The sequence below is a fragment of the Fukomys damarensis genome, unplaced genomic scaffold (assembly GCF_012274545.1).
Source record: "Fukomys damarensis isolate Sample0158 unplaced genomic scaffold, DMR_v1.0_HiC HiC_scaffold_21, whole genome shotgun sequence".
Taxonomy (NCBI): domain Eukaryota; kingdom Metazoa; phylum Chordata; class Mammalia; order Rodentia; family Bathyergidae; genus Fukomys; species Fukomys damarensis.
Window position 1 is genome coordinate 34,138,723 of NW_022900933.1, and position 17,713 is coordinate 34,156,435.

Here is a 17,713-nt window from a genome sequence, read left to right on the forward strand (position 1 = left end):
CTTTCATTGTGTCCCAAAGATTCCTGTATGTTGTATTGGCATTCTCATTTATTTGTAAAAACTGTCTAATTTCTTCTTTAATTTCCTCTGTAATCCATTGATTGTTTAGGAGAGTGTTGTTCAGTTTCCATGTGCTTGTGAAGTTTCTATAGTTTCTTGTGCTATTGATCTCCAGTTTGATTGCACTATGATCTGATAATATACAGGGGATGACTTCAATTTTTTTGCATTTATTTAGACCTGTTCTGTGAGACAGTATGTGGTCTATTTTGGAGAATGATCCATGTGCAGCCGAAAAGAATGTATATTCTGATTTTTGGGGGTGGAATACTCTATAAACATCTATTAAATCCATGTGTTCCAAAGCTTGGTTCAGTTCTATTATTTCATTGTTGATTTTCTTCCTAGTTGATCTGTCAATTTGTGATAGTGGCATCCCCCTGTTTAGACTCCAGTCTATTTTCCATAATTGCTGTGGGCCACAGTTGCACAGAAAATCATTCTCTTCATGAAGCTGAGAGAGGAGTTAGCTTCCTTTCCATCAGGAGGTGGGCAGCGGGCAGAGCCTGGCTGAGACCTTGTGCTGTGGGCTTGAGCCACTGGACAGGCCACGCTGCGTGAAATTATGAAGACAGCCATGCCTCCTGGTGGAGGCCACATCACCCAGGCGGTCGCAGCTCCAGGGCAGGAAGGATGGCCATTGCCACTGACTGAGCCCCAACTGTGTGCCCGGTGCTGTCTGGAAAGAATTTTAGGTGGTTTTTAGAGGGGCCCGTGAGGTGTAAGGTAGTTATCCTAGGACCCTGGTTATCACTGGAAGAGTGTGTTGGTGGATTAAGACCAAACACTACTGCTTCTGTTTTCCAGCTTCCTGGCTCACAGGTGATGTGTCTCATCACACATGTCCCTGAGGAGGATGCCAGCCACTGTGACGTTATATGGTCAGGGGGCCTTTGCCAGAGCGGGTGCCATGCTTTTTGGACATTAAGCCTCAAAAACTGTGAGCAAAATAAGCCTCTTTTCAAGTTACCTGGTTTCTGATGCTTGCTTATAGTAATAGAAAATAGACTAATGCACCAGATCACCTCCAGGTTTTTGCCTGACGCGTTACCATTGTTGCTTTGTCCTGCTTCCTGCTCTCACCTTTGCCTAGTTTATTCCTTCTCTATCACAACCATCTCGGGAGAACTTCTTGGACACCCCTGGACCAGCCGAATGCCTCCCAGAACCACTTCCAAGGTGTTAGCTAAATCTCACTCGGTGGCGCTGTGTCCACACCTCACCCTGTGTGTGTGAGCATTTCCCCATAAACTGTGAAGGTGGTGAAAACCAGGCTGTGTCTTCTGCACTCCTCCATCTGTGTGCTCGGAGCAGCCTGGCACAGAGACACCTCAGTGAGGAACAAATCCATGATCGAATGATTCTAATTCTAGGCCTGAACTTAGGAAGTGGGGGCCAAATTAGCACAGTTGACCTCCTGTGCTCGGGCTAAGTCAACCTCTGAGAAGTGGTCAAGACAAGTTTGCAGTGGGAGGCAAATGCCAAGTCCCTTGTGTCGCCTTCCTAATATGCACGGCCTGCAGAGAGGGGTGTGTGACTCCAGAAGGACTCAGGAATTTGGCCTCTGTGTGGACTAACGGTGCTATTTTTCTTTTACATTTTTTTGAGGAAGGAAAAGTACTCTGCCCGAAGCCTTGGCTTCTCATGGGTTTCCAGGCACCCTGCTTAATAGGGTTGCTGGATTCTTTGTCTAGAACGCTTAACCGTGTTTAAATCTGATTTCAGCTGAGGGAACGGTCTTGCAGTCAGAAACGGGATGGAACTGCTTTGAAAACTCCTGGCCCCAGGGATCTTCTACCTCTGTGTATAGGACTGTGTTTGGGCAGTAAGCCCAGACAGAGGATTCCACCTCTGCCTCCTGGACCACTGTGGGAACTAATAGGCATGACAGAAGTGAACCCCAGGGTCCCCTCCCAGCCACTTTCTGGACCGAAGTGTGACGGCCTGAGACAGTGGCGTTGCCTCTCCATGCAGCCATAACCCTGAGGCCAGGCAGGCAGGGTTCGGATCTGCTGTCAGCCACTCAAGGTGGGAGAGCGGGCCACCCAACTTTGCCCCGAAGTTCTCACTACCAACACCATGCCCAAACTGGTGCTTAGCTGTGTGGAATCAATCATAAGTATTAAGCACATGTAGATGATGTCATTCAAGTATTATTTCATTAAAAATAACTTTTGTCAGCATATAGACATCTTTAGGAATTTCAAAGGATGTGCAATTAAGTAGTTATAATGGGGCCAGTGTGGTATGCATACCTGATATCCTACCACTTAGGAGGCTGAGGTAGGAGGATTGTGGTGAGTTCAAGGCCAGCCTGGGCTACACAGTAAGTTCAAAGCTAGCCTGAACTACAGAATGAGAAGTTATATTGGATCCTAGCTAGACTGACCAATAATCATTCTTCAAGAACATCTGAGTAGAGCACTCTGCATTATGATCTCACCAGACTGCACTATGACATAGTGAGTCCTTGTTTATTCATTCAACAAACATCAGTTGACTATCCATCCATGACCTACTTGTGCTCAGTGTGGCCTGGGTCCCAAGAGAATTTGAACTGGGTTCTCCCATTGCCCTTTAGTCCTGGTTTAGAAAGGTGTGGGCAATGTGAGGCTGGCTGCAGGGAGCTGTGTAGGACTCAATGACAGGAGAGTGGGACCATAGGACCTGTACCTGTTAGCCTGGAAGTGCAGGAGCTGGGCAGGCTAAGGATTCTGCCTGCTTGCAGTACACACTTTCCTGCCCCACCCACTGCCCCGCAGCTTTCTGTTACAAGTACCTGAGATACTCAGCTTAGTGAGGAAAAGCTTATTTTGGCTCATGGCTTTATTAGTATTGGCTTTTTTGAGACAGGGTCTCTCTGTGCAGTTCAGTCCAGCCTCAAACTCATTATGTGTAACCCACGCTGGCCTGAAACTCATCATGCTCCTCCTGCCTCAGCCTCCCAAGTTCTGAGATCACAGGCCTGTGCCATCATGGTTTTTGAGCTGAGTCAGTGATTGGTTGGCCTGTGGGTATTTGGGGGACACCTGAGATCCGAGCCAGAGCGCCCACTTTGCTGTACCCTCCCAGAGTTGCCTTGAAAGCAGAACTGTTGGATTCACCTTGACCAGTGGCCATGGCGAGCCTGAATAAATGAAGTCCATTTACGCTTTCCTGATGACTGACTCCTGATCATCCTGAGTGAGCCCTGGGCTCCTAAAGAGGGGCAGAGCCTCTGCTGTGCTGGAGGTCAGGGCTCAGCCCGACTGCTGATTTCTTCCTGTTAAACTTTGTATTCCCTGTGCCACCTTCCCGCAGGACCCTGTGGGCCAATGAAGCAGAAGAATGCTGAGACACAGCCGAGCCAGCGCGAGGATGGAGCTGTGGCGTAGGGTGCGGTGGACAGGAGTGGAGGCCCCTGTTGCCAGCATATGGAGAACCCAGGTTTTGGCCAAGGCCACAGCATTTCGACAGAACAAAATGAACCACATTTCGAAGAAAAGCTGCTCCTGAACTTGGGCAAGTACCTGTAATGTAAAAGGTAATGTGTTCTCAGAGATTTTATTCATTTTTATAGTGTGGAGGTGTTGGTGGGTGGTTTAAAGATTCTGCTTTCCTAAGTAGACGGCACCGGATGCCCTAATTTCCACATATAAAACCCTTCATTTCCCCTGGGTTTGAACAGTCAAAGCCTGCCTCCCTGGAGAGAGCACAGCTAATATTTTTGGTCAACATTGGAACTCTATTGAAGAAGCATCCCTTTTCCAGGGAAGCAAATGGTAAACTTTTTGCCCCATTAAGAGCGAGGTATTGGCAATATAAAGACGTTGGGGAGAAGATACTATGCAGAAAGAAACTACCTGAAATACATATTTTTCCACCTTTTGAAATCAAAAGCAAACTTTGCTGCTGATAATCCAGAGATGGATTGCTTTAAAGTCAGTGCTTGATGCAAATAAGATCCCTGGGCCGGTCGGTCCTGAGCTGATAGTCGCTGTAGCAGCACAGTTTTAACTAAATTGTGCATCTCTCATCTTCCTGTGTGGTTGACACAGAGAACTCGCCGTTTCCCCAGGACCATGTCCATGCTTTGAATTTATTACCTCACTTAATCCAACAACCCTCTGAAGTACTGTTATCAACCTGAGTTTTATTGGTGAGGAAACTAAGGAGAGAGAAGTTCCAGTAGCTTCCCGAGGTCACGGGTTGTAGTTCAGCCACGAAGGCACTTGTGACACATGCTGCACAGAAGCCAGGTCTGATCTTTCCACTCCATGGCAGCAGCCTTTGGTCCCGTAAACAGACCCAAGTCACTAAGTGGGACCAATTAGAAACACCCTGGAAGGGCGCCATCGGAGCAAGACCAGAGACACCAGAGCAAGGGTTCTGGGCCAATCAGGAGCAAAAGGAAGGTGCCCCAGGCTGGGGTCCCCCCAGTCTGCTTGCTTTGCCTGAGCTGAGCCTGGGAAGGTGCCTACCTGTTGCAGAGGAAGGGCAGGGAGGGTGAGGCAGGTGAGCAGAAATGTGGGCACAGACTGCCCAGCACCAAGGGTAGTAAACACTGGAGGGCCTGGTCCCAGGGCAGCATGGGGGGCAAGAGCAGGGAGGGACACTGGCAACTGCGTCTGAACTCAGCTGCACAGAGCCTTTTTCCCATGGCCCCCAGCACCTGGGCTGCAGGAAGGAGGCTGCCCAGTGTTTGGAGCACCGTGCCAGCACGGGTTCAAATCCTGAGTCGTTGAGGAAGCAGCTTGCCCCAAAGGAGCCTCAACTCCTGCCCTTGTGAAGCAGGACTTGGAGACCCATGCCCAGCACACAGCACACAGCAGGGGCCACTCGCTGTGCTTGGGCATCTGACAAACCCTGAGTGCAAGTGTCACTCAGAGCAGGGTCTGAGTGAGCTCAGGGTTCCCAGGTGTGCTTGTGCACTCTGTGTCTCCAGGACAGCAGACAGCCAGGGCGGCTGAGTCCTGGTCATTCCTCCTGAGGTGCGTGGCCCCTGGGCCCTCAGGAATGTACAGCCTGGCTCTCCTGCACGGTCTTGGGGGCCAACCGCATTATGTGAGTGCTGCTTAGTGTAACAAAGGAAATGTGCATGCAGCCTCCCTGCCAGACCCTCTGGAGCCAAATTGGCAGAGCTGTTTCTGAGCCAGCTCTTCTATGGAGCGCAATTCCTGACGATGTCACTTCCTAGGTGCGGGTCACAGCTACTCCGCACGCCTGTCCTCATCTGGCAGGGTCAAGGAAGGTGGGACAGAAATTATAAAGACAACGAGAAGGGATCAGGATAATCAGAATTTTTAAATTGAGCTTTTAAGAAAAACTGCAGCTTCAGGACATGAAAGTTTCTTAAGCCTTTCTTCCCTCCAGGAAACTAAACAACAAAATATTTCTAAGGGTCTTAGGTTTATAAATTGGGCACTGGACCGGTGCTTTCCACCCCCAAGGAAGCCACAGTATCAGTGGGCAGCAGACGTGGACTTCAGCAGACATGGAAATGTTTTGCATGCTGACACTGATGGGCACCGTGACCGACAGCAGGAACCCACAGCCTGGATCAGCATCCTGAAGACTCCCCAGGAACCCATAAGTAAAGCAGCTTCAGATCATAAGGTGCCTCTCTCCGGAGGGCCCGTGCTCTGTTTCTTCAAAGGTGTCCCTTACATTTCTCTCAAATAAATTACTCTTTTGCATCCTGAAAATTCTTTTTCCCCCAATGGGAGTCGGCGAGCCTGCAGTATCGTTCTACTGGTTAGGGTGGGTTCGTGAAACTCCTAGGATCCTATTTGAAGGCAAACAGAAGTGAGGTTCTAAAGACGAAAGAAAGCTCCTTCTGGGTTGGGCCCGAGCCCTGCCGCTCCTGCCAGCCCTCTTCTTCCCAGGCCTGAATTTGGCCCTTGCCCTCTCACTGTCCAGTGAGTCTTATTCCCCATGTTGATCATAAGCCCAGGAAGGCATCTATAAGAGGAGGTGGGCTGCGAAGGCAGTAGGAGGGCAGGGCACGACCTCAGGGACACTGGCTCTACCTGACTTGTTGTGACTTTAGGAGCCCCTTCTCCTTTGAGAATGGAGCTCATCTTCCCCTAAACAAGACATGGCCACTCGCTGGGGCTCAGTTTCTATGGAAGCCAGGAGAAGACAGGCTCTTCCTTTGTCTTGCCAGCTGCCCTCCCTCTGCCAGTGCCCAGGTCCAACATGGATCCACATCTCACCTCTCCAATGGAAGTTTCCATACACCTGTCCTGGATTCCCCACAGGGCAGGTGGGGTGCTTGGCTGGGATAATGGGGAACGTGCTTGTGACGGGGTGGTCTCCGTGAGTCATGTGACACTGAGGAGGAAGGGGCAGGGAGGTGCTTGAACTGAGGGTGCCTTGAGAGGCAGATGAGGGAACCTAGGACTGGGTGAGCAAAGAGGGGTGGTGGGAGGGTGGCAGGGGGAGTGGGAGGAGCCCGAGGCAGAAGCTAAAATGAGGGGAGTGGGTTTGCCCAGATGCTCTGCACAGAGGTTTGTCTGCTGGAGAAGTTCCTTCGTGTTTCCCAGGTCTTCTTCCCTCCCTCCCTCTCTCTCTGCTCCTTGCTTCCTTCTTCTCCCCACTTCCCTCACCAGGGTTCTGAGCAGCTGCTTTGTGCCAGCCACTGTGCAGTGGGCTGGGGCAGTGCAGAGAAAGACAACGAACACAGGGACATTCATTATGCAGATCAGCCCAGGTGTGTTCAGTGCTGCGGAGAGAAGTCAGGAGCGCAGGGGCCGTCAACCCAGAAGCTGTTCTGGGGGAGAGTGGCCGGAGACAGGGGCGCTGGGCGTGGCTGTCACCTGTAGTTAGCGCTCATTCCTTCACTCTGAGTCCACCATGGGACTGGCTTTGGCCAATGGACATTAGCAAAGGTCACGCATGCACAGGTGTGGAAGGCCTTGTGTACGTGGGCTTCTATCTGCTTTTGTGGCACGTGGGGCTCTGAGACCATGATGTGAAGAGTCCGGTAGAACCTGATGGAGGCTACCTGGAGGTGCCCCCCGCAGCCGAATGCCAGCTGCCACATGCAGGAGGCAGAGGAGACAAATCCAGCCCAGGCCTGGGGGCTGCGTGAGCCAGTGTCTTCCTCCCCACGGCATCAGCGCATCTTGGTAAAGATCGGCTTGGTAAAGATGCTTTCCCATCACGTGCCCTGTTCTCTTTGCTTTCACAGCTTGCAATTTGCATGCACCAAGTGTGCACAGCTGCTAAAAATGCACAGTCACAAAATAGCCCAGGGGAGCACGTGGCAGGAGGGAAATTTGAGGTTGGGTGCGAGGTTTCCACCTTGCTCGGAGTTCTTTTGATTATAGAGTGTCAGTCCCAGAACAATCTATAGCCCCTTGCTCAGGCCTGTGAGTGAGCAGGTCACCACTCAGTGGTGAAAACAGCTGCTCCCTTCCGCGCCCTCCTGCCTGATTTGGGGGGAAAGGAATGCATGTGCTCTGAGAAGGGTGATCTTTTCCAGTGAGGCCATGGGGCTGAACTTTGACAATACCTCTCTATTAAAATTGATGTTCCTCTTAACTGGCAGTGATGGGGGATTGTTTCTTAAATGCTGCTAAACACAGTGACAGGTCCCAGGTGACGAGACAGGGGGCTTGCTAATTCTCCTCCACAATGTCCCTGGCTACGAAGGGTTTCCGGCAGGTAGGAACCTGTGAGCAGGGCTGGTTTCCTGAGGTCAGCTGACAAGTATCTGGGAACCAAGAGTTCTGTGCGTGTTACCTGTGATTTCCCTTGAATTTTACACATCCTCCAGCCCTCAGAACCATTAGTTTTTAAGAAAAGCAAAAATTGAATCCTTATTCCTCTCTAGGAGAGTGAGGGGGGCACGTCCCAGCATCTGGTCCCTTGTTCACTCTCAGACGACTTCAAGTGAATGCAGATAATGCTTTTTCAGGGGAAAAGCAGAACCATGTGTGAAGGCCAGGGGCAGAGATCATGCTGAGGAATTCCACAGGGGGCCACTTGAGGGATGTGCTGCCCTCTGCAGCTCCCTGAGCTGCTCCCAGGGAATATGCCTCAGCCCCTGAAGTGTGACTGCTGCTGTAACTTCAGGACCACCCATATCTGAGGTGGATGCCACTGTCCATGGCCATGTGACATTCGAGCTTCTCTGAGGTGGCTTCCTGTGTGGGCAATAGACTGGTTATGAAGATCAGGTGGGAAGCAATGTCTGAACGTCCCTCTCCTTTCCTAGGAAGGAAGCACCTTTGGGCTCAGACAAGTAACCACAAACATTGGTTCTTACCTGGTTCCAACTGCAGGGCTGTCAGCCTGGGGTGTCCCATTGCCTGCTGTCACTCACAGGTGCATAGCTGATCTGCGGTCCCACACATCCCCCTGAGATGGATTCCACTGTATCCACCTTACAGAGGGGAGACCAAGCCTCCAGAAGGGAAGCATAGGTTTCTCTCACCCAACTTCTGTTCACATTCCTGATGAGAGTACCCCAAGTTCTTTGGGGGAACTGCCTCTTCCCTGTGATGGGCCAGCTCGTGAAACTCAGTCTAGGTGCCACCTCCTTCAGCCAAGGAGCAAACTGGAACAGCGACGCCTATCGAAGGTACTCTCTGAATCTGAGTTTCCATCTCAAGCAGAGGAATGGAAGCAGTAAAAATGGCAGAGGCTAATTTGCCCCAAGAAAGATGAGGGTGGAGCAGGGAGCTGAGGAGACTCTCCTGTGGTGTCTGTTGTTAGACTCCTCCACTGTGTAGCAGCCTTATCCTGCCTTCAGAGACAGCTCCTTCTCTTCCTTTCACTCCTGAGTCCCACTGATTTCTGTTGCTTGCACTACCCCAACCCTGGCTGACACAGGGAGTGCCTATCCAGGAACACAGAACTAAGGACCTGTTCCCAGGCTCCCAGGCCAGCACTATTCCTACTGTGCCACATGATGTCTCAGGGAGAGCCTTTCAGTCTGTGACATTATCAGCAAGGGCATGGTGATGGGAACACAGGCACCTCGTAAAGCACGTGGACGCCCCCATACCAGATCCAACCTTGGTCACTCAGCAGGGAGGCCACACAGAAGCCAGAAGACCACGCACAGCCACACGCCCTCTCTGGGCATAATTAATGGAATATCTGGATTGTTCCTGTCAGCAACCTTTTTTGCTATTCAAGCCCTCTCTATTCATCATATATTTTTAAAGCCAAACTGGAGGCCTTCAGAAAGTGTGCTCATTTGCTGCACAATGGTGCTTTATTGATAAAGCCAGGACACACTGCAGGGAAGCAAATCCCCCAAACTTCCCAAAAGGACTTAGACAGCATGGGAAACAAAGAGCAGGCCTGGGCTTGGGGGCTCTGAGTTGCTCTGGGGGTCATTTGCTGGCTTTCCATCTTCCTGGGCACCTTCTCTTCAAAGTCACTGCTGGGAGGAGGCAGGGAGCAGGCTGCAGACACCTGCGGATGCCTTAGCTCCCAGGAGTCCTACCTCAGCTTCGGGTTCAAAGGCTCCTTAGTGAGAGCCTTTGGGGCACACCACGGGGGACAGAGTGCCACTCCACCTCAGCCCAGGTGCAGCTGCAGCCAGTGTGACAGAGCCATGAGCCCCGGTGGTGTCCCCTGCTTGTCTCTTCTGCATATTTCCCAAAGACATCCACTTGCTGTTTGCCCGGAGACCATTCAAGACCCTCTGGTCATGTAGTGGAGTCCTGGTCAAGGTGGGTGGACAGCCTCAGAATCCTCTGCGACCTCCCACCACCCCACCACTGTGAGAAACGTGCCCTCGGCAGTGTGGGGGAGCCAGGCAGCCCTTAATGGTAATAGCCATAACTGCAGCCAATTTTCAGTAATTGGTGGCATTTGCAGGGGAATTCCTGCTCGTCACAGCTGCTTTGATCTCTACTGGTCTCTGTGGGACTCAAAATACTGTTGTCTTCTTCAATTACTCCAAGGGACAGCATGGCCTTGACCTTGCCACATGTCCTCCACCAGAAGGAGGCTGGGCCCCAGGAAAGGGGAGTCGCCAGCCACTCCTGGGGGCCAGGGCTTCTGGAAAGCCCACTAAGACTCCAGAGCCTGAGGGCCGGGGCGCATGAGCAGTGCTGACCAGCGCCAGGCACCAGGGGCCTCCTTCATACCCCAGGCATCTCTGCTCCAGTACTCACTTTGCCAAGATGTATTATTGCCTCCATTTCATGGAGGAGGAAACTGAGGCCCAGATGTACTCATGCAGCAGGCAAGAGGCATGGCCTGGGGTGGCAGGGGCTGACGTCCAACCCCAGGCTTGCTGGTTTGGTTTCCACATATGGCTTGAGTGCCAACAGCAAGCTCCCCTCTCCTAGCAGTTCCTGGAGGGCAGAGCAGGGTCACCAGCAAACCTGTCCCCTCCTGCCACTGTCAGGCAAAGCTGAGCACTGTCCACACCCAGCCCAATGCCGACACGCAGGGATCAGCTCCCTGTCCTCTTGAATCTGTGACATATGTCCTCTTCCTCGGTGGTCTCAGCCTAGCTTGGGGACTCGGTTCATTCACGGCCACTCCCACCAGACGTCTCTGAGACCCAAGTACCTGTTTGATGTGAGGAGCGCGCTCATGCTCAAACGGACCTCCTCATCTGCTCCCACCCCAGCTCCCTCGGCATCCTCTGGGTCTTAGCCTTTGGGTTCTCTGGCAGTGCTGTTACTCTGGTCCGTGACCTGGGGGTCCATCCTCGTTACCTTCATTTGTCTAGTATTCCACCTGTACCCGCTAGGGCCCCCTGTTGGTTCAACCTAAAGTAACCCTGTAATCCACCCCTGTCTCTCTGCAACGCCAGTACCACCTCCTCCTCTCCCTGCGGCAGCTCAGCTCAGCTGCTGGATGGACAGACAAGTGAATGACAAGAGTGATAGTGACTGCTTCTCTCTCCAGCCCTCTGGGGGCTCCTGCCCTCTCCCCTGGGCAAGTCACTGAGGTCACCGATAGGGCCTGTCTTCTGGGACAGGGCACTGCGGTGGAGCAGAGTATTAGACCCACGCGTGCTGCGGGGAATCGTTCTAATCGGGAGGGGCTTCTGGGAGGAGGCATCCTTGGCGCTAGGCCTTGATCGCACGTCTGCCTATTGTGTTGTCTCTGACTGGACAGAAAGAAGTGCTGCCCCACCACGCCGGCTCAGCTCTGGGTACCCACACGTCCATCCCACCAAGCCTTCTGAGTGCTGTCGTGCGTGGGCCCTGGGCAGGTTTGTGGGACAGCCTGGGCTCACGTCCTCATTGCCTGCCTTGCTGTGCTGTCCGTCCCTGGGGACAGAGGATGGGTAACAGGGCAAATCAGCCGGCCCAGTGGAGCGGCACCAGGCCGGTTTATTACAGAACAGGAAGCACCCACACCAGCTTCTTCCTCCTCCACCTGCACAATCTCCACAGATGCAGATCACCTTTACTACAACCTGACCTAAGGAAGGCCTCTCTCCAGCTGTAAAAGGTCCGTGGCGCCAGAGCCAGCTCCACCTGCCCCACCTGCGGGACTCCAGGACCCCATTGTACCTCCATGATCTCATTCCCCTTGCAGAGTCCTGCAGGGGCCTCCCTCCCCGCCCCTCCCAGGGTGAGGAAGCCATGAGCTCACAGCTAGCTAAGGGCAGAGCTAGGATGGCCGCTGGGTCTACCTGTCACCCCGATGCACGACACACAGCACGTTTAGCTGCTGCACAGAGCCGCTCGCCTGCCGGGAGGACTTGCAGAGCCACGGGGCTGTCACCTGCATTCCTTTCATTCTGGCCCAGTCCCTGTTGCCGCTCTCGTGTCCTAGGCAGTGAGCACAGGCCTGAACTGCTTGTGCCCCAGGTTGGCCCTGTCCTGCCCCTCAATGCTGTCCACACGGCCCTCGAGGCCGAGTGTGCTGGGCACACAGCCAGAGACCTTTGCTCTGCTGTTTGGAAATGTGTTGGATAGGAACTTACTGCACCTTCCTTGTCCTCTTGCCAAAGCTCCTGTGTACATAACTCTGCAGACTGTTCTGCCTTTTCTCGTTGAAGCCAAGGTGATTTTTACTCTCTTCCTTCTGTGTCATTTCCCTCTAGGTAGTCCTATGGCCACTTTCTCCTTCCTTTTTAAAAACTTATACATCTTTCCAGGGATGTAGCTCAGTGGCGCCGTGCCTGCCTGGCAAGTGCAAGGTCCTGAGTTCGATTCCTAGTACTGGAAAAAAAAAAAGTAAAACTCATATATCTTAATAACTGTGTTTACACCTATAATTATAGGTGTACAGAAGTGTGGTTCCCCCTCTCTTCTTTGAGCATTTCAAGAAGCTGAGGTCTGAAGCCACAAAGAATGATCTTGTTTATCCACCTAAGACCTAGAAAATAACTCACAGCTTGCAGGTCAGGCTTAATGAGAAGCTTTCACAAAATCAAACTCCAGACCCAGGAGTGTGAGAGGTCTAAGCCACCCCAAGGCTCTCCAGCTCAATGAGGTCCCCACCCCATACCCTAGTCAGGGGGACAGTGGGATGGTGGCCTCCAGGCCAGATGGACAGAGTATGATCCTAGCTCTGGACGAGTCCTTGGGAAGGCATCTTCACCAGGCTGGTTGCAGTATCCTAGGTACATAATGACGGGGGGGATGTTTACCAGGGCTCTTGGAAAGCTGATGTCATAAAGCCCACAAGGGCTGGGCACAGAGTGGTCACTTAGGTGGAGCCCATTGCTCTCTGTGGGCTGTGGCCAGACTGGCACAGCCTGGGTGTGGGTGGTGCTGAGAAGCTCACGGTGCTGCCTGGATTTGGCGGCTGTTTCCTGCCTGGGGCTATTCTCATTGCAAGATCTCAGAGAGAGCTCCAGGAAGGGCATACAGAGGACAGAGAATGTGAGCTTCATGGCCCAAAGCAGCTCACACGCCATCATTGATAGGATGGCAGGGCTTTTCCAGGGGCTAGGGTGACTGCTTGTAGATTTTACAGCTTCTTTGTTTCAGATTTTCCCTGTTAACAGCCCAATGGCCGATTACTTTGTGTGTCCATGCCAATCTGTCCAAGGTAAGCAGGAGAAAGGACCTGGCTTTTGAGATGGTTTCTCCATGTGCTAGAAAGAGTGTTGTGGGGAGGACGGAGAGGACCCAGGCGGGTCTGTTCAATCCGTAGATTTTTGTGCCTGTGGAGCTTACATTGCCTTAGGGAAGTGGCCTGACTGGGCAAGTGAGTTGTTAATAAAATGTCATATTGCACTAAGTAAAATGGAGAAACACTAAGCAGGGCAAGAGAATGGAGGAAAAAGAGGGTGATGTGTTAAAGTGGTTGGGAAGGGCTCTCTGGAGAGGGGGCATTTGAACAAAGTCTTGAATGAGGATGTGAATCATGAGCATCTGGGAGACAAGCTTTTCTGGCAGTGGGAACAACAAATGTAAAGACGCCAAGGTGGTGTAATAGCTAGTGTCACGTCAGTGCTGCATAACAAATGCCCCCCAAACAATGGCTTAGGACACCTATTCTGTGTTGATGATGCCTGTGCAGGTCAGCCAGCAGGTAGCTGATGCAAGGTGGGCCTGGCTGGGCTGGCTTCAGGCTGCATGTCTGTACCTCACCCTTAGGATCTGCGCGATAGGAGGGTGTGTTCTCAAGTTGGTGGCAGGAGTGTGGCAGGACAGGCAGAGAGTGGAGCCTCTTTGGAGCCCAGTCTGGATGGAGCACTCCATTGGCAAAACCCACACACGGCCAAGCTCTATATCCACGGCAGGTTTGTGTACTATGTCTTGGGGAAAGAGCTGGGAGCTCAGCCAGGCCACGATAGCTACAGGGGAGCAGCTGAGGGGCACAGGCAGCAGATGAGGTCAGGAACCTGGGCTGGCCAGGCGCTGACATCCTCCATCAGGGCTTGGACTCATTCCATGATGGGAAGCCCTGGATCCAGTTTTTTCCCTCTAAATGTTAGTCAAAGCTTAGCACACATTATAAAGTACACAGATATATTAAGTGTGCAGATGATTCCCCCACTTATGATGGCTCCACTTAATGAATTTCAACTTTCCAATAGTGTGAAAGAAATTTGCATTCAGTGGAAACCATGCTATTGAATGCTGGCCTTTTCCTAGATTAGTGATCCATATGTGGACCAACTGATCCTCCCTCGGATGCCAGGCAGAGGCAGCAGCAAGTGCAGCTCCCAGGCAGCCCTGCAAGAATCACGAGGGGAAACAACCAACTCTCCACTGCTAAGCTGGGGAGTGAAGTAGGTAGGTACATTAAATGCATTTCAACTCATGACAGTTTTAACCTACGGTGGGTTTCATGAGCTGTAAGTCCATCATAAATCAAGGGGCACTGGTACAGCTCAGCGATAAGCTTTTATAAAAGGAAAAGTTAGTTTTGCCTGTTTGGGAACTTTATATAAATTAAACAATATGTATTCCTTTGTGCCTATTTTCTCTTGATTAGGCTTATGAGTTTCATTTATGGCCCTACATGTAACAGTTATATCCCCCTGCCATTGTGAAAATGTATCCCATTGTATAATTACACCTTGATGTGTGCTGCTGGACACTGGACAGGTACAGTTTGTGGTTGTTAAAAATAATCCTTCTCGGCATGATATTTATGCCTGTAATCCCAGCACTCGGGAGGTGGAGGCAGGAGCATCATGAGTTTGAGGGCAGCCTGGGCTGTGTAGTGAAACCCAGTCTGAAATAACAACAATAACAACAAACCAAACACATAAAGGAATAATGTTTCTAAGAATATTTTGTTAATTGCATTTTTAAATGCATAGATATAAGCATTTTCATCACGCATATGTATGTATATGTTCACAGGCCACGTGTATCAGCTTATTGGCTATGTTTATTAAACCCACTGTGTGTGTGTGTGTGTGTGTGTGTGTGTGTGTGTATGTGTGTTCATTCTTCTCCTACTCTATGACTTGCCTTTTGAGTCTCTTAAAAGTCAAGCAAAGGGGCCAGGGATTTAGCTCAGTGGCACTGTGCCTACCTCATAAATGCAAGGTCCTGAGTTTGATCCCCAATACCAAAAAAAAAAAAAAAAGCAAAATGAGAGGAAAAAGGGTTCAAGGGAGGGAAGGGGAATGGGGAACAAAAGAAAAATCAAGATATATTATATATGGGTACAAATTTCCTATGATGAATGGGATCATTAAGCATATCAAAAGTGTACCAGTACAATTCATTTTTAAAATTAAATAAATTAAAATTATTTTTTGAAAAGTTTAATTAATTTATTGGTCTTTTAACAGTTGCACCCCATTTATTCTGTCAAATAAATCTCTACTTAAATATCATAAAGATATTCTCATGTTTTCTAAGCTTTATCTTGCTTTCAACACTTAACATAGAGAATATATAATAAACACATGCAAATCAACAAAAAGACACAAGAAGAAAAAGCGTGGGGGACTATTGGCCCAGGGGTACAAAGTTTGAGGTGCACAGGAGGAGTGAGTTTTTATAGCAAAGCATTTATTGGTACAATCCCAGCATAGAGAATGCTAACACTCACTGTAGGGAATTCGCACCTGTACACAGGGCATCCGCCTCTCTGTTCCCATCCTTCCTCCCCTCAAGCTCTCTCCTGCCCACGTACAAAAGCTTTGTTTCCATTTTTTTCCTTCTATTTTCTCTCTTTTTTTTTTCTTGACCCTTTCTGAGGAATGAGTTTTTGAGATCTTTTGCACAGCAGGTGACTCTGGTCAATAATAACGCATTGTATGTTTGAAAATAACTGGGAATAAGTTTCCCATGGTGCACCACAAAAAATAAACAAATGAGGTGGTGGACATGTGAATTAACTTGATTTGATCATTCCACATTGTGCTCATATACTGAAATATTGCATTGTACCCCATGCATGTACATAGCTATGGTTCGTCAATTTAAAATATTAATTGCAAGGGAAAGACAAGCCGGTTACTTGGAGGGGTAAAGTGATTGAAGAGGGTGTTCGCAAAAGAGGACGCACATGACCAGTGGACGCCCAGCTGGTGTTTGACAGCATTAGTGACCAGAGACCTGTGTCTTCCACTCTGTGTGAGATCCCACTTTGCCTTCTGCAGAGCGACTGCCATTAAGGAAAACGGAAGTACAGCAACTGCTGGTGGAAATGCATATTCAGTGCAGCCCCTTTGAACAGTTTTTACGGTTTCTCCTAAAGCTGCAAGTACATGTATGGACCCCATCAGTTATATATGTGGGGCAGGCCCAGGGTGTGGGTCAGCTTGAAAGGCAGCCAGAAGAGAAACCGCTCTGAAATGCAGTCTGATGTTTCTCACCACCAGAATCCATCGTGACAGTTTCACTTCTTTTCCATCTTGATTTTTTTGCATTGTCTTATTGCATGGCCAGGACGCCCCCAAGAGCGTTAACCACAGGGGGGCAGGATATGTGCATTGTTTTGAGGGCTCACTCTGTGTCCTGCTGGGTGGGGGCTGCATGGGGCAGAGTGAGGCACAAGGAGGCCCCTGAGGGGTACCTTGCAATAATCCAGCAGAACGACAGCGAAGTGGAGAGACATCGTCCCATCCAGAGATACCCTGAAGGCACTGCAGGAGAAGATGGGCAATGCCAAGAGAGGAGGAAGAAAGATGCTGTGAGCTTGTTGGTGGTTTCTGGCTGAGATGGACAAGGCCATGGGGTCAGGGCGGGTTTAAGTGGTGAGGGAGCAGTGGGAACCAGAGGTTCAAGGTTTGGTATTTCCAAGAGGACAGAAGTGTCAAAGAAGCAGCTGGCTTTGTGAATCTGAGTGGAGATAAAAATGTGAGTGATCGGTGTACAAATGGCATTTAATGCCTTGGGAATGGACAAAGTCACGAAGGGAGGGGTTATAAGGAGAGGAGAGGAGAGGAAGGGCTAAGAATGAGAAGGAAAGGGGAGAAGAGGGAAGAGAAAGGAGACAGGATGAGCAAAAAAGGAAGGAGCAGCCAGGATGGCTTGGTGTCCCCGAGAGGAAGGACCAGTGTGTTTCAGGATGGGGAAATAGCAATGAGCGAAGCTGAATGGCACCGGAAGAGGAAGGTGAGCTCTGATCTTTGACAAATCCAAGTCTGAAGACTAAGACCTCAGGGGAGCTGGGATGTGTAGGGAGTGTGATGAAGTCACATGGCGACGTAGAACAAGGTTCACCGGACGACTTCACCTCTCCCGGTCCATCAGACATTCACCTGCGTGTGAACGGACCGAAGGTGTGCAAACGCCGAGCCCGTGCAGTCAAGGGCAGGAACTGTTAGCGGTAAAGATAGCCCTGGCCAGCATCTATTTCCTTGGTGAAAAATGACATTTATAGAATGCTTGCTGTGCACCAGGGCCCATGCTATATGGAAAGAACACTTTCTCTGCTGATGTGCAGGTGAAGCTGTCTCGCTCTCCACGCTTCTCAAGGCCCTGAGCAGTACTGGAGCAGAGACCCCACCAGCTGGATGGGACTTGTGAAGGAGGGGCTGGAAGCTGGTTTTCTGACCTTTGTCTGCTCACCCACAGCGAATGTCAGAGGACAGCCCAGGAGACTGGAAGTGGCTCCCTTCTCCATCCACTCCACATCCCCACCACTAACCCCACCTCCAATCTGGGGGCACAGAGAGTGCTCTCTCCCATCTGAGGCCAGAGGGCAGGGCGACCTCAGAGACTGGGATAGGATTTCCCTGGTTTCAGGAACACAGTGGGCTGGCTTGACACTGGAAAAAAAAAAAAAAAAAAAAAAAAAGAAGTGTGTAGGGGGGTGGAGCGGG

At 50.7% G+C, this 17,713-nt stretch overlaps 2 long non-coding RNA genes across 8 annotated transcripts in view; both read left to right on the top strand.

Annotated features, from left to right (window-relative positions):
* Positions 1-5,994, top strand: part of LOC104851819 — a 10,216-nt gene extending 4,222 nt beyond the window's left edge. For both annotated transcript variants that reach the window (XR_777308.2, XR_777309.1), the window contains exons 2-4: positions 868-1,000; positions 3,361-3,583; positions 5,440-5,994. This is a non-coding gene — a long non-coding RNA (uncharacterized LOC104851819). The remainder of the gene's footprint in view (positions 1-867; positions 1,001-3,360; positions 3,584-5,439) is intronic.
* A 6,682-nt stretch (positions 5,995-12,676) lies between these two features.
* The window catches only part of LOC104851816, a 22,964-nt gene continuing 17,927 nt past the window's right edge, over positions 12,677-17,713 (top strand). For 3 of the 6 annotated variants that reach the window (XR_002024872.2, XR_002024870.2, XR_002024873.2), the window contains exons 1-3: positions 12,677-13,023; positions 13,575-13,720; positions 14,076-14,216. This is a non-coding gene — a long non-coding RNA (uncharacterized LOC104851816). The remainder of the gene's footprint in view (positions 13,024-13,574; positions 13,721-14,075; positions 14,217-17,713) is intronic. The other 3 variants (XR_777306.2, XR_002024871.2, XR_002024874.2) reach the window with 3 other exon arrangements.